Here is a 17,044-nt window from a genome sequence, read left to right as displayed (position 1 = left end):
TAATTTTAGTGTGAAGTCTAATTTATCACATATAAGTATAACTACAGCTGCTTGCTTTTGTTCTTCAGTGGTTGGGGTATCATTTTTAATTCTTTCCCTTTCAGTCTGTGTCTGTCTTTGCAGGTGAAGTATGTTTCTTTCAGACAACATAGAGTTGGGTCTTATTTTTTGATCCAACCTCCAAGAGTTGTCCTGTAATTGAAGAATTAAGACTATTTATATTAAGGGCTATTTTTGAAGAATATGTACTAATTATTTTCATTTCCTTATTTTTACAGTGTTTTATAATTTTCATTCATTTATTTACTTTCCCCATGAGATTTATTCTTTCCCTTGGCATAATTTTTATTTTCCTCTTCTGTTTAGGATTCCCTTACATACTTTCTGCATTGCTGACTTTATGGGCATGAATTTCTTTAGTTTATATTTATGTTAAAAAGTCTTTATTTCTCCTTGGATTTTGAAGAATAACCTTGCACAATATCATCTTCCAGATTGGCAATTATTTTCTTTCAGGTCTTAAAATACACTACTGCAAGTTCTCCTGGCCTTTAGAATTTGGGTTGAGAAATCTATGGTTCTTTTGACAGTTTTGCTCTTTTACATGATTTGGTGTTTCTCTCCAATCAGTTTTCATATCCTTCCATTGAAATTCAACTATGATATGTTGTGGAGTCTTTCTTTTACAGCTATGTATCTGTGGTTCTAAGTGGCTCCAAAACCTGAGTATCTATCTTATTCCCCACATCTGGGAGCTTTCTCCTACAATTTTGGTGACAATGTCTTAGGCCATTCACTTGTATTTCCTCATATTCCTAGAGACCAGTGAATTTTAAATTTGTTCAAATACAGTTTTCTGAGGGCTCTGCTGGCATCCTGATTTTGGATGTCAGCCTCCAGAACAGTAAGAAAATACATTTCTCTTGTTTAGTCCCCCTGGCCCATAGTATTTTGTTTTGGGAGCTGGGATCAACTAATACTGTTATAAAATGAGCTAGCTTAAACAGTAGCAAGTCTAAATTCACTTTGGAAGAAGTGCTTCTCTGTGTGCAGAACCTCCAGGGCCACCTTCACAGTTTCAGGTGATACCACCACCAGGACCACTGCTACCATCCATTGCTTTTCATGCTGTTTCTTTATTTACATTTATTGAAATTCATCTTATTCATTCAGAAATGTTACTGAGCACTTTTGTTTCCCAGAGACTAGGCCATTTGTTGAATCAAAGAGCTGTAGTCTATCTTTTCATGAAGAAAACAGTCTAGTTGTTGATCCTGACTCAGTTGAATTTATGTATCTTTCATGTCCTTTTCTTTCCAGGTATTTGTTGCTAAAACTTGAGAACAAGTATGGAGAAGGGGTTAGAACATAAGTGTTTTATCATAATGCCAATGGACTGAATTTTGAACTATAGCTGAAACAGTGACTTGTTTTTTTCTAAATACAAAAAGTCCATAAAATCTCATTTACTTCTTTCTCTACAGTGGGACATGGGGAGAGAAGTATGGCTAAGAAATAAAATTCTAAATTAAATATAACTTTTTATTAGTAAAAATTTGAATGATAATGTTCAAGTAGACTTGAGTTAATTCACCAGTAATGCAAAAGTAAATCAGTTTTGATTGAAAAGTAGGTTCATTAGATTAAAAACCTCCAGTTCTGTCAGTACATATTTACACGAGAAATCATTGTGCACTAATGAAATTAGTCAACCCTTACTCTTAGAAAGGCAAAAACCAGTGTCTTCTATTATTAACTATGTTAAAAATGGGACTTCCATGAGATTTCATCACTGGAGGATAGTGTTGTTAGGTTTTTAATTATATAATATTTGTTTTTATCTTCTAGTAGATATCTAGCATGCTTTATTTTTGGCTAAGAAAATAAGAATCAACTACAAGTTATACGTCTTTTTGTGTTTTCAGTGTGTTTTTATCTAACAAATGAAAGCAAAATGTCTAGGTGATAGGGAATGTGCCTATTTTCTAATCAGAGAGGGAAGTAGATGAAGGCACTATCTCTAAAAGGTTATTATATTATGCTAGAACTACATGATGTAAAAACAGATAATGAGAAGATAAACTGGGGAGTTACAAGTGGATGTCAGATTGAGGTGCCACACAGAAAGGTTCTCAACAGAAGAATAAAAATACAGTAAGAAGCCTCCATATGCTATAAATAAATAACATTTCCCTTTCCATTTTTAACATTCTTCCAATTTGGATAAAAATTATACAACCCTAGAACTATATATAGCCATGAAAAAGAACTGAGCTATCATTAATCATAAATCAGTGTCAATGGTTTTTTAACCTAGAAGTTGTTTCACAAGGAAGAAATTACCTTATTGTTTGACTTAGATTTACCCATTGAAACTGTCTTAGTCCTGATTTTTAAATTTTTAAACTTGGAAGCCTCAATTATTTTTTCTTCTTCCTACTATGAAATTCCTTTTTTGTTTGTTTGTTTGTTTTTTGGTATCAGATATCGAACTCAGGACCATCTGCTCGTGAGGTAGGCAGTGGCACCACTAAGCTAAATCCCCAGCCCTGAAACTCCTTTTTAAGGAGTTTATAATTCTTATATAATTTCATAGATTCACTTTTCACTTATTTCATGACATGAAACTTGGAGAAGGAGCTTGATTCAATTTTGCCCTTCAACCTATATAAAATGAATCAGACATAAATAAATAGGAAGATCACTAATATTAGACAGTGCATATATAAACTGTGCAAGATTGTTAGACAAGGAGAAATGCCCTTTGGGAAACACCCTGGATTTGGATTTGGAATGAAAGTTTCTTAAGTATAGTCATGGCTCTGCTGTCACTAGCAATAAAACCCTGTGTGACTTCACTTACCTTCATAAGCCCATTGTTCTCATAAGAAGAAATCATGAAAGAAAGCAAAAGATGACTTAATTCCTACCTTATATAAAGCTGGAGTTTTCAGAGGGTGAAGTGACTATGTTCCGTGGATGACTTTACTAAATTTGTAGCATTTAGAGATTAATTTGCATCTCTCAATTTCCATGTAATGGAAATGTATATATAAATTCCTCATTATAAAATAACACTGAACACAGGCTGAGCAGAAGAAAACCTATTACTTGAAATAAAGAAGCAAGTATCATTGGCAATTTATTCTAATGTTTCTAAATTCCAAAGTAAAAAACTCAGTGCCCTGATTTCCGCTACTCAAGCAACATCAGGACAGTCAGTTAATAGCAGCTGGGACTGTTACTAACTTGCAAGAGCTCTTTGATTGAAGAGTGCTAAAAAGTTACCACTAATTAAATAGATGTTTTTTTATAAATGTAGTCAATTCTCTTTTAACAGGCAAACAGGGTCTTCCCACAGTGCACAAATCGGGCAGTCACCCCAGGCCATGTCATTATCCCTGTTTGGAAACTCAAGAAGAAGAATCATAGAAACAAAACAAACTAAAAAAATAAAAAAAAAAAACTCCTCCCTGGAGCTAAGATAATCCTGAGTGGGTTCATTGGAAGTAATGTAATAAGAATTTAAAAATTCAAAATCTGTCACAATTACCAAGAGAAACACACTAACTTATCATTGAACAAGTAGTTATTGATGATTAATTTGCTGTAAGTATTGATGTATGCATTTGGACACAAGACTAAATGACACAAAGAATCAGGCTCCATGAAGTTTATATTCTAATGAGAAAGGAGAATAAAACAAGCAAATCAACTAACTGCAGAGAGTAAGTGCTGAGGAAAAGATAAGGGAGAATCTATTTAAAACAGGCTACTGGGGAGAAGGCTTTTGAAGAATCAACATTTAAGCAAAAGCTTAAAGGATATAAAAGGAAATGTTCATGATGACACCTTTGAATGCAAACAGACTATAAATTACATATCATTAAAATGATACCTAACAAAAAGTAAGTAGCAACATAGAAATAGCCTTCTAATGTAATATTGTTGAGAATAAAGCAGGACACAAAGTTTTGTGTGCAGGCATGTGTGTGTATGTATGTGTGTACTCTTGTGTATAGAAAATCTTTGGAGAGAGCAATCAACAATGAAAATAGTTGTGCTAAGAGGTGGGATTGTCGAACTTCTACTCTGTGTCCATTATACTCTATTCTGAATAATTTAAACTCAATATTCTATTTGCAAATAGTTATTCTTACACTATTAAGTATCTATAATATAAGCAACTCTCTTGAAGACCATATACTCATTAGCAATCATTTCGATAATATACATATAAAACAAAAGAAATCAGAACTCATCACTGTTGGTTATTAAAACCTTACCATTTGTAGATGGTTTTTCAAAGTGCCAAGCAAAAGTCTCTGGGAACAGACTAGAAATGTTACATGGGGAGAAGATATTTTTGGGTTAAGAAAAAGCATATCTAAACTAACTCATAGAAACCTAGCTTTCTTGATCACTCTTCCTAGCTACTAATCACTTACCAGTTCTTTATCATCTCCTCTTGAAAATTTAATGGGAATCTATCCTACTGCTATACAAGAAAAATGATGAAATCACCATTGTAAATATGTAGGTCAAAATTATAAATCATTGTTGTCATATTCATATTAGGCAAATATATTTCCCAGAATTGTTTTGCCCATTTAAGATTATTTTATTTTACAAAATACAAAATACAAAATGAGAAAATTCGTCTTTAATTTTATAGAATGTAATTTTTTTCATCCAAAAAGTTCTAAAATTTTCACTTCAGCACACACAGTGTGGTAAGTGTGTTGCTTATTTGCATGTTGAAAGGTTTTAGCTGAGCCAAACCGATAGTGTCTTCGCTAGAGTCTCTGAAGGTGAAGTTTCAGGTTCTTCCTAAATACAGTCTGATATTTAATGTTCTAGGAACCAAGATAATTAAGGCAATTCACAAACTCAAAAATTTATCAATTTGATCTATTTGTGATGTCAACCTCATTTAGCAATACTTATCTAATAACTCATTTCATGGGCTACAATTATTAATTTGCTATCGTCTATACTAATAAACATTTTTAAATTATTTGAGCTTTTTCAAAACACAGAGTACAAGGTTTGGAATAAGGAAGGCTTTTGTACATGTTTATGGATGGTAAAACAAGACAATTACAGCCCATCTGTACATATAACCAAGATCTAACCAACCATTAAATGCAAATTACAGGATATGCTTTGCATTAACTATATTAATATAAAATGCACAGGATTTGAAATCATCTTAAAACTAGAGTTATTTTCTAAAAATCTGCAAATAGTTCAGATTTTCAATTCATTAAAGGCCTTTAGTGACATAAGAAGAATCCTAATCTTATTTTATGTAGGGTTTTTAATTCATTCCTTTGCTAACCTTGTTTTCTAAATAACCCCCAAAACGAAGAGGTATTCCATGAATTTTAGACTTTATATTCCACAAAGAAATAGTACATGTATGAAGTATGCTTTTTCAGAATCCACGAGATGTACTACAGGTAGAAAAAAATATAACTTCAGCACTCTGTTGCTATTAAAACAAATTCATATTAGCATGTTAACTTGAAACAAATTTGATCCTTACAGATCTCACCAACATGCAATAAATAAGGGTGTGCCACTCAGCATGCACTACAGTCAAATCCATCTCCTGGTCCTTTCTAACTGCAGATATTGCTTTCATTCTGTGGCAGCTGCTCCATCCTCTACCCTGAAAGGCAGTGTAGTATCTCCTTTTCCATCCTTGCCTCTGGTTCTTGCATTTTCTGACTGATACTGCTACCTCCCTAGTTATTCCACTGAGACTCAGATCCAATTCCCTTTTATGTAGCTATGTCTACAAATGAAAGGTTACATTCACAGATTCTGGAAACCGGGACCTGGGCAGATTTATAATACCCGTATAAGCAGCAAGTAATTTGGCTTAATTGATAGAGCATTCACATAAGTAAACCTAAGTTTTCATTCGGGTTGCTCAAATCATTTTGAATATCATCATTGTAAATTAGTATTTGTGTTTATAAATTTTAGGAACTCTGACTTTTTTCATAAAAAGACATATATAGAAATATAGTAATCAGAAAATGGTGAAGAAATATTTAAACGTGCAAACACTAATGTGAAGCTTCTAGAAAGCAATAGATACATTAATAACATTAATCAAAATAACATTAATTAAAATAAATCTCTTTCCAGGCATGGTGGTACAGCACTCTGAGAAGCACTCTGAAAAGGATAAGGCAGGAGGAATACAAATCGAAGCCCAGCTTGAAGGAACAAATGAGTAAATTTTAAAAAGCCTGTCTCAAAATTAAAAATGAAAAAGTTCTGAGGATGTAGCTCAGTGCAAATCAAAAATACTTTAAAAAAAATCTCTTAGGACAATTACTGTTGTTATCATCCACATTTCAATTTTTGGTATTTTATTTCTAACAATAATCAACAGCTAATTTTTGGTTGCAATACAAGATATATAATAAGGCTGCCAGCATTTTGTCCAAATTTTAGATTATTAATGGTTTCTTCCAGTTTCCAAACATAAAAAATTTTATTTAAGGGTAAAAAGTCTTACCTCAAATGCTTTAATGAGGTCACTAATCTAACTGGCTGGATATTCATCATTGTCCCTTAAAAATCATGTGATCAAAATATGCTTTGAGTAATATAATTTGTAAGAAAGTCTTTTACTATTCAAGCCGAAATTCTCATGAAATGCAAATAAGTTTTCTGGCCTACCTGTACTTGGTTTCCTACAATACCGAACATGTTCGATCTCATGATCAACTGAGTTGGGTTATTGGGATTGGGGAGATGAAGAAAATATCAGATTGTCTTTGTGATTCACCACCTCCCCCAGAGAGACATGTGTAAATTCCCTGTCTTCTAAAATCCAGCAATAACTTCTAAGGCAAATGTCATTTTGCATTATAAGCAGTGAATGCTGTAGCATTCTCAGTATAATCAGAACGTCTTCACTGATAACTCAGCCTTTCTCCTGGTACTCCTTAGAATACCTAACTTTGCTCCAAAGTACAAATGTCCTCTTTTCTACACATTGGATTGTCACTTCAAGGAGACTAGAACTATTTTAGAGTACTACTACTATTTTATTCCTTTTACATATGACATGGAAAATACTATTAACCATTGTAAACTACTCTTAAATAAGCAATATTTCATTTTATTTTAAGGAAGATGAATATTCATTATGGTCTTCTGGTAAGATATTGGTATGAGCAAGCATTCCAGGAATTCCTTCTATACTTCCATTAAAATATTCATAGATAATAATGTCTCCATTTCTTGAGACTTACTATGCAAGAGGCACTTTGATAGACACATTTTAATTTATTTAATTTGTACAACCTATTTAAAGGATAAAATTGAAATTCTGGGAGATGGATTTCCCAAAGTTACTTAAAAACAAAACAGCAGAGCTGGGATTTAGACCCAAATCTATCTGATACCAAAATCTACTTACTTGAAGCATGCTTGTAGGCAAAATTTAATTAGCTAGACAGCCAATACCAAGTATAAAGCCTATTCTACCTACAGCTTCCATTTATAGTAATTAAAATGTAAATGAAATAGAAATGTTTGAAGATGATAGTAAACTTTTTGCTTTGTTTTTTACAGTGCAGGGGATCACATCTAGGGCCTTGTACATGGTAGGCAAGTGATACTACTGAGTAGCATCCTCAGCCTATCTGTACTCTTAAAGTGTAAATACTGAATTAAAGTACTTAGTGGATGTAAACTGGAGTCCAGAAAAACATAAATAATAAAGTATTTATCACCATGAGGACAATATCCATTCCTTTTGCATGGAAACAGATATCTACAATTATGAAATTATCCCCTCCTTAAGAGTGGTTTTAAAAACTATGTAGAAACATAACTTCAGAGGAAGACTGAATTCTTAATAAGCTTTCTATTCTATAACTTCCTTAACTGATAGAAGAGAGAAAAATCCTATAATAAAACACAAAGAAGGCCACAGTGCTTATGAAATTACTCCAGTTGCGTCAGATCTCAACTTCAAGTGAGCTAAGACTTCTGTATAATCACATTATATTTTTATGTATCGCGGCAGTTCATAAACAGTGTGCAAAATATAAATGTAACCTCTAACATTTAATGTAAGGCCTACCACATCTTTCTGCAGGTCATTTGGTCTGTGCAGGTTGAAGATCAAAAAAAAAAATTCTGCACAACTCTGTGTCTGTGCTGAAGCATATTCATTCAGCTGAAATCCATCTTTCAAATGTATTGACACCCCAGAGAGAAAAAGTGAAAACATCAATTTTATCAACTAAGGCACATTAAGAACAAGAGCGCTTTGAGATTGTCTTTCCCCAAACCATATGTGCCTATGTGACATCAGTTCACATATCAGCACATACGTAAGAAAACTGAGTTTTTCTTCTTGCTCAGTTTCATTAGTGGGATAAAATATTTTCCTTTCCCTCAGGATGAAATATTTAACAAGTTATTATATTAGTAGTTTCACTGTAAGATATTTTGTGAACTCCTAGTTAAGAAATGTAATTGCACTTTATCATCAAGTCCGTGCAGAAAAGTTTCAGCTTACTGAGGACAAATGGGGAGAGGTCAGACTGAAGGACAAGAAACCTCTGGTCATAATTTCTGAGCAGAGTAAAGTAACTGGAAATCAGACTACGTTATTGTGAAAGGCATCTAATTTATATTCTAAAATAATGGCTTAATGAACCAAAATAATATAGACCATCAGAATGCCTTTTATTTATAATGTGCCAGACACTTCCTAATCTTTAGTTTAATTATCTGGTGGTTAGTCAATTATTCAATATTGATAAAATCATTTTATGTTATTAGTGATGGAACTAAATATTCAGTACCGGTGTACAAATTCATAGGGCTACTTGTCGGAACTTTAAGTCTCTGATTTAAATATTTAAAATGAAATACAATCTTTAGAACACATGCTTCAAATGTTTTTTTTTAATTCAGTAGATTACCACCTCAATTAATAAATCCAAAACATATAACAAACCCTGACAATAATTATAATACAACCATATATTCAGGGACATCACCCTTCTGTTATATTACTCCTTTGTTATTAGCAAAAAACAAAATAAACTTTTTTTAAATGATATGAAATTCTGTCAAAGTAGTTCTCAAAGAAACAGAATTCTGAATATACTCCAGAATAAATTAAAATAATCCAAAAATTAAAATAGAAGTACTGAATTTTAAAATGCAAATAAAAAGTAAAGCCTGATTAAGATTGGCTGGGAAAATAATTAGAAAACATGAAAATTGAGAATCTTGAAGAACTACTAGGCATCAGAAAAGCTGACAGTGGACTGCATTCAATCAAGAGTATTATTCCTTATGAGAAAAGCTCTTAGCAAATTAGGAATAGAAAGTATCTCAGTGCAATAAAGTCCATGCATGGAAAACCCATGCTTAACAAAGTTTATAGTGAAACCTAAAAGTTTCTCCTCTAAGAAAGCCCATTCTTGCCATTTTTATTCAGATGGCCTGGAAATCCTGTCTAAACAGTTAGCAAGAAAAAAAAGAAAGACACCCCAATAAGGAAAATAGCCTCTGTATGTAGGTGATATGATCTTGTATCTAGAAAAAAACTGAAGATTCTATTTAAAAAAATTGTAGCCTAATAAATTAATTCAGCAAATTTGCAGGGTATAAAAAAGTTGCATATCTATAAACTAAAAATAAATTATAACAACAAGATATTGAGGGAAAATTCCATTTGTAATAGCACCAAAATAATGGAATACTTTGGGATAAACTTAAATAGGTGAATTACTTTTCCACTAAAAACTATAGGAAATTAGGGAAAAGAAAAAATATGAGAAAATGAAAAAATGGAAATAGAGTTTTTGTAAATAGGGAAGGGAAGAGGGGGTGAAGGAAAGGCAGGGATATGGGGAAAAAATGAGAACCAAGACCTATCTCAATGATGAATGTAACTGTACTATATACCTAAAATGTACCAATAAACTCAATGAGGAAAAAAAAACTATAGTACAATAATAAAAAATTAAATAAGACACAAGTAAAATTAATATCATCCTATATTCATAGAGTATAAACTTAATTATTATTTTTAAATGGCCATACTAGTCAAAGTATTTATGGAGTCAAAGCAATTCCTATAAAAAAAAAATCTTAGTAGCATTTTACATGAAAATAGAAAAGACAAAACACCCTGAATAATATCTGAGGAAGAATAACAAAACTAGAAGCATCATAGTTCTTGATTTCAAAATGTAATTCAGATATAAAGCAATTTAAACTGTATGGCACTAGCAGTTAGATACACAGATCAATGGAACAGGACAAACTGTCTAGAAACAACTAATCCTTTACAAAGTTGCTAAGAATCCACAATGAAGAAAGAATAGTCTGGTGCTGGGAAAACTGTGTATTTCATGCAGAGGAATGAAATTAGAATGAATTAGAAGAATGGAATTAGTTCTTACATCATATATAAAAATCAATTCAAAATAAGTCACAAACTTTTAAATGTAAGAACCCAAACAGTAAAATTCCGAGAAAAAAACATGGGAGGAATTTCATGGCATTAGTCTAAGTAATAATTTGTCTAATATGAAGCCAAAAATCTTTCAACAACGAGAAAAGTAGCCTCATGGGGCTACATCAGTCAATTTACTCTCTGACACATTGTTACCAAAAGGTTTGCAGAGGTTAAAGAACACTTTGAAAAATACACAGCAGGATCCTTAGGTTACCTTTTACTATTTATGCAAATAAATATATTTGATAATAAAATTGTAGTTAAACTAAGGAAAAAAATGAATATTGGGCAAGGAGAATTTGAGTAAACATTCTATCATTCTTCTCTGTGTATTTAATTTACTTTGATCATACAAAATAAATACAGCAATGTATTTAAAAAATCACTTAGGCACACTTCATGAAACATTTAATGTGTTTTATTTATTTAGCATATGGTAACTCAAAGCTTGTAAATTAACATTTTTTAAATTTTGAAACAACTAAAGAAATGTTATTCTATACTGTTTCACTGGAAGAAATTATTTTCATTGTAAATTATCATATTCATGTGCATTTTCAAATTATAAATATAGAATGAATATTTACAGAGTAAAATGCATAGTCAATGCATAGAAAAACATACAAGTACATTGAGTATTAACTCAATTTTAACCTCAAAGCACTTAAAATTGTCATGGAATTAATTCACTCAAAAGATCTTGTCAAGACCTGTGATTTCTATTTGTGATTCATAGGATGGTATCCTAAGTATTTTCTTATCCATTGAAAAAAATGACAGTAACAATATAAATTATTCTTTAGCCATTAGATCCCTAAGAAAGTGAATCCTGACATATGGAGACATAAAGGTATTGATGAATATTACTATTAGACCCTACAGATTTACTGAAATTTTTGAAAAATATATATTTAGTTATTGATACTTGCATATTTGTGATATTTATGTGTATTAATTCAGATATTCAGATATTCTGCCATTTTATTAGAACATTAAATTAAATGTGCAATTTTGATGTTCCTTAAATTCAGAAGCCAATATTTGAATTACTAATAAAATGCATTCATTTTTCTATCAGACTCAGTAAATAGATACACAGAGACAAAACAAGAATGATCCAAATTATATTGCAGAACACATAAAATTCTGAAAGAAAGAGTTAAACCATGGTTAAATATTACTACACACAAAGCATTTGGCATCGTCTGGCATAAAACTCACAAAATGCACCTAACATTGCAAGTTTAAATAATCCAAAAGTACTACACTTGATCTTAGCCAAGTCTGAAAAGTGATAATAATCCAAAAGTAGATGCTACTATTTTGTGTTTTTAATTTCTCTTTAACACAATAGTGTATTCCCCAAGTTTGTTAAATTAAATATCACCTACTGACACACTATGGCCAACGGTGTGCTAGGAGGTAGCAGAATTAAACTGATTCAATTCACTTCTTGTTTCCTAATCATAAAGCTCTAAATTTTCATGCTAAAAAAGTAAATCATCAGGCTGTTTTACAATGATTAAAGAGCCCAGTGGAGCTTGGAAATCAAGCCTTGCTAAATATTTTAAATGTAGTATTATAAAATACACGATATGCCTATGGAGAAAGACTACAAATGTGAATCTAATGCAAACCCATTCTCGACAAACATTTTCAAATAAGAGATAAAAGATGAACACAAATGAGCAATACACACATTAAATACTGCACAACCAGCAAGATGAATCTACATGCTACTAAACGGAATATTAGAATTGACAAGAGATTTTCCTCATTTGTCCTTTTTGAGGTTGCAACTTTGTCTTAAAGTCAGATTAGGGAAGAAATGAAGTAAATTTTTTAAGGATCATAAAACCAAGCAAGGCTGGGGATGTAGCTCAGTGGTGCCATGCCTGCCTGACAAGTTTAAGGTCCTGAGTTCGGCCGCTGATACTGGGGGAAAAAAAAAAAAAAAAAAACATGTAGAGTAATGCAGTACTTTTTTAAACTCTATGATTTTGCTGTATTTAAGAGGACAATATAGATTTGGTTTTCCCTGCAAACTTTGGAGCACTTTTATCAAATATAGGACTAACTGTACATAGGAGAGAGCTTACAGGGGAGGATCAGGTATTTATTTTTTAAGAATAGAATAAAGAATTTCCAAAGTTGTTTTGTTTTTTAATGTCCCTCCTCCCTGTGGTAAAACTAATAGAGGGAAAGCAGTTTTTGGCCAAAAAATGTTTCAAAGGGGGACAAGGTGAAAGAAAGTAATACAGACTTTCTAAATAGACGTAGTGTTAATAGAGCTATTAATCAGGACCTAACTGTATATAGGTTATATGAGGTCGCTTCTCTCTCACCTTTTCTCTTGTCAAAATTAACACACTGTTGCCTTCTCATTGTTGGAAATGGCTTTAACCTTTCAGTTCACACCTTCAGACCCAGAAGCATCAGCACTTTGTCAGCAGTTCTAGCTCTTCCTTGCAAGAAGCATCAGAGGTACAGCTAGGTCAAAAATCCCTTCCCACAGCTGACTGAGTCTCTGAACCAAACTCTCAGGCTATACAAGCTTCCTAACTCCAGGATTTTAAAATATTTAAAGCCAATAATGTTTAAAACCAATATTTTTTTCATCAAAATTTTTCTTGGCTTTCAAAGTTCCATCTCTTTCAGAAAGTGGATTACTATGTATGTATGACTTGGTCTTGGTCTTATAAAATTTAAGTCCAAATCTTCATTTGTCCCTAAATTCCACTGCTTGTGTGTTCTTCCCCTGTTCCTTACACTCTGAAGACAGCCTCCACTGTGTCCTCATTGTACTGCACACCCCAAAATGTGACAGCTAAATAATCTAGGGCTTGGGGAATGTCTTCCATATTTTGTAATTGGTTCCCTTCACTTTATCTGCTGCCAAATCTACCTGGAAATATACAAGCAGTCTTAAAAATCTTTACAATAAATTAAAGCCCATAAATAATTTGACAGTTATGTCTTCTATGTTTACTTGCTAATTTTTATGGTTCCATAATACAAGCCTACCTAATAATCTACTCTGCTTTGGCTTTTGGTGAACATGCTTCATTGAGACATTTTATAGTTCTAATAGTAAATAAAAATTAAAGTTAATCAAAGATATAAATGTTGTGGGCAGCCATCTGCTTGGACTTATCTGCAATTTTAATGTGTGAGTTTGTATGCATAATATAATATCTCACTGGTGGGTTTGCCATAACTATGTGTGAATGTGACATTAAGATCTCAACTCCAAAGATAAAAAAGACCAATGTTTACCATACCAGAAGGAAATACTTGGAAAGGAGCACATAAATAATATATATTCATACAATTTTTCCAATTAGGCTTTTACAAAAATCTTTGCAATGCTGCTTCTTGAATTTCTAGTTCATATATATTTTTTTCCCTTGTGATTCAAGGCTAAAGTAAAGGATAATAAAACCCAAGGCCAGAAAAAGTTAATTAAAATCCAAATAAGAAAGGTCAAGTTTACTATTTCATTTGGGGTGAAGAAGTCTTCTAGTGTAAATACAAAATAGTTTCTCTGGTGTGAAAAGCTAAAAGTGTAAATAAGATTCAAATTGTATAATTAGTAATGTAAAATAGGAAGAAAAGGGCTAAAGGAGTAAGGGAAGTGGAAAGGGTAAAGGATAAGGAAAAAAAGGGAAAAGAAAAATATGAGAAAAGGAAAAACATGAAAATAATTTTGCAAATAGGGAAGGGTGGAGGGGTGAAGGGAGGGTAGAGGTACAGGGAAAGAATGAGAACCAAGATACATCATGTAAAGGTACAAGAACCAAATGATGAATGGACCTGTACTGTATACCTAAAAGTACCAATAAATTTGAGAAAAAAATAAAATTTCCTCAAAAAAGGTAAAATACTAATTTAGAAAATAAGCTGTGTGATACTGTTTTGCTCTTTCTAATTTTCAAAATGATTCCATGACTTCAAAATGGAGCATAATACAAAAAGTTGTTGAAGAATTCGGTGAATATTTAAGTAAAAAAAGAACTTACTACAATGAAAGAAACATTGCTAAAGATGGGATAAATACATTTGAAGCAAAGGGGGAACATTTGTTAATATTTTGAGGGGAATTAATGGCAATGCATCTTTTACTGTAATAAATATTTTTTCCATTGAGTTTATTGGTACTTTTTAGGGATACAGTGCAGTTACAATCATCATTGGGATCTTGTACCTTTACATGATGTATCTTGTTTCTCATTTTTCCCCATACCCATGCCCTCCATTCAACCCCTTCACCCTCCCCTATTTACAAACTCTGTTTCCATTTTTTCCTTTTCTCATATATTTTCTTTTCCCTTATTTCATTCCCCTACTCTTCCCACTTCCCCTACACCTTTTACCCTTTTCTTCCTGTTTCACATTGTCAGTTATACTAAATTTTTGATTTAAATATTCACTATATTTTTATCATCACATGCTGATCAACAGTTTACAGCAAGTTCTATCAAATAAAAATATTACAGCGTATCCTCATCCACCTTATTGAATGAATCTAGCACATGAATCTAGTGAGACTTCTGGCTCTTCCCCAAAGTCAAAACGACCATAAAAGGTAAACACTTTGAACTGACTGAAGACATCCAGGCAACTACAACTGGGCAAATGAAGATATTCATAAAAAACAACTGCCAAAAGTGCTTCCAAAATTAGCAAGAATGATGGGATAAATGTGTTGGAAGCAAAGCAGAGTATTTTAAGGGGAATTGAAGCTTTATAGCTTTTACTGCAATTTTTTTTTCAGACAGAGTCTCTCTGTATTCTAGGCAGGCCATGAACTCACTTATGTAGTCCAACCTGGCTTTGAACTCACAGAAATCCTCCTAATTCAGCCTCCAGATTCAGCTGGGATTACAGGCATCTGCCATCATGTCCAGCTTTATAAGATTTTTTTTTAATTTAAACTTTCACTGTAGATTTTTTTTATCATACTCCATATATAGCTAGAAACTATCATCTATGAATATAAGTCATAACAGTTACTTATAGACTTAAGTGAACTTTTAGCAGAGTAGCTGGATAAAAGGTCAACACTCAAAAATCAATAGTCTTCTTGTACACAAATAACACACTCACTGAGAGATAAATTCGGGAAATAATTCCTATAACAATAGGATCCAAAAAAATGAAGTATCTATGAATCAATCTAATGAAAAAAGCAAAAGACCTCTACACTGAAAACTATAGCACTCTGAAAAAAAAAGATTGAAGAGGATATAAGAAAATGGAAAGATATGCCCTGCTCCTGGGTAGGAAAAATCAACATAGTGAAAATGGCCATACTACCAAAACTGCTATACAGATTGAATGCAATGCCAATTGAAATTCCAACACTATATTTCACAGAACTAGAAAAAAGTATCTAAAAATTCATTTGGAACCAGAAGAGAACTAGAATAGCAAAAGCCATCCTAGGCAACAGAGACATGGCAGCAGGTATAACAATTCACCATTTGAAACTATACTACAAAGTCACTGTGATAAAAACATCATGGTACTGGCAAAGAAACAGACCTGAGGATCAATGGAATAGATTAGAAGACACAAAAACAACTCCAGATGTACTCAGCTACCTCATCTTTGACAAAGAAGCCAACCATCCCCAGTGGATGAAAGATAGCATTTTAAATGAATGGTGTTGGTAAAACTGGATTTCGACCTGCCAAAGATTTAAACTAGACTTTTATCTTTCACCATTCACTAAACTCAGATCCAAGTGGATTAAAGATCTAAATAGTAAAACAAAAACACTAAATTTGCTGGAAGATAAGTTAGGCAGAACTCTTGAAGACATTGGCATAGGAAAGACTTTATGAACAAATCCTCAGTAGCATGGGAATTAGCAGAAAGAATCAAAAACTGGGATCTCATTAAAAAGCTTCAGCACTGCAAAAGAAACCATAAACAGAACTAAAAGACAAGCTACAATATGGGAAAAAAGTTTTACCAGCTGCTCCTCAGACAAAGGACTATTATCTAGACTATATAAAGAACTCAAAAAAATCAGCCCCTCAAATATAAAGACCCAATTAAAAAATGATCATATGGAATGAACAGACATTTCTCAAAGAAGTAAAAACAGCAAGTCAATATATGAAAAAATGTTCCACATCACTGGTCATTCGAGAGATGCAGATGAAAACAACACTAACATTCCATCTCACCCCACAAAGAGTGGCTGCTATCAAGAAATCAACCAATAACAAATGTTGGTGGGGTTGTGGGGAGAAAGGAACCCTTCTCCATTGTTGGTGGGTGTGCAGGCTGGTGCAACCACTATGGAAATCAATATGGAGATACCTCAAAGAGCTGGGACTAGAGGTGCCATTTGACCCAGCCATCCCTCTGCTGCGTATCTTGCCAAAAGAATTAAAAGAATCATATCACACTGATATATGTGCACCTATGTTTATAGTGGCACAGTTTGTAATAGCTAAAACTTGGAAACAGCCTATCTGCCCATCCGTTGGAAACTGGATAAAGAAGTTGTGGGGTTTCTCT

The 17,044-nt window shown here is 32.6% G+C and overlaps 1 long non-coding RNA gene across 1 annotated transcript in view; it reads right to left on the bottom strand.

Moving 5' to 3' along the window:
• LOC104867212 overlaps positions 1 to 17,044 on the bottom strand; it is a 196,278-nt gene that overhangs the window by 125,853 nt on the left and 53,381 nt on the right. The window lies entirely within an intron of this gene.

This window comes from Fukomys damarensis, unplaced genomic scaffold (genome assembly GCF_012274545.1).
Source record: "Fukomys damarensis isolate Sample0158 unplaced genomic scaffold, DMR_v1.0_HiC HiC_scaffold_20, whole genome shotgun sequence".
Taxonomy (NCBI): Eukaryota; Metazoa; Chordata; class Mammalia; order Rodentia; family Bathyergidae; genus Fukomys; species Fukomys damarensis.
This window is presented reverse-complemented; position numbering and strand designations above follow the sequence as displayed.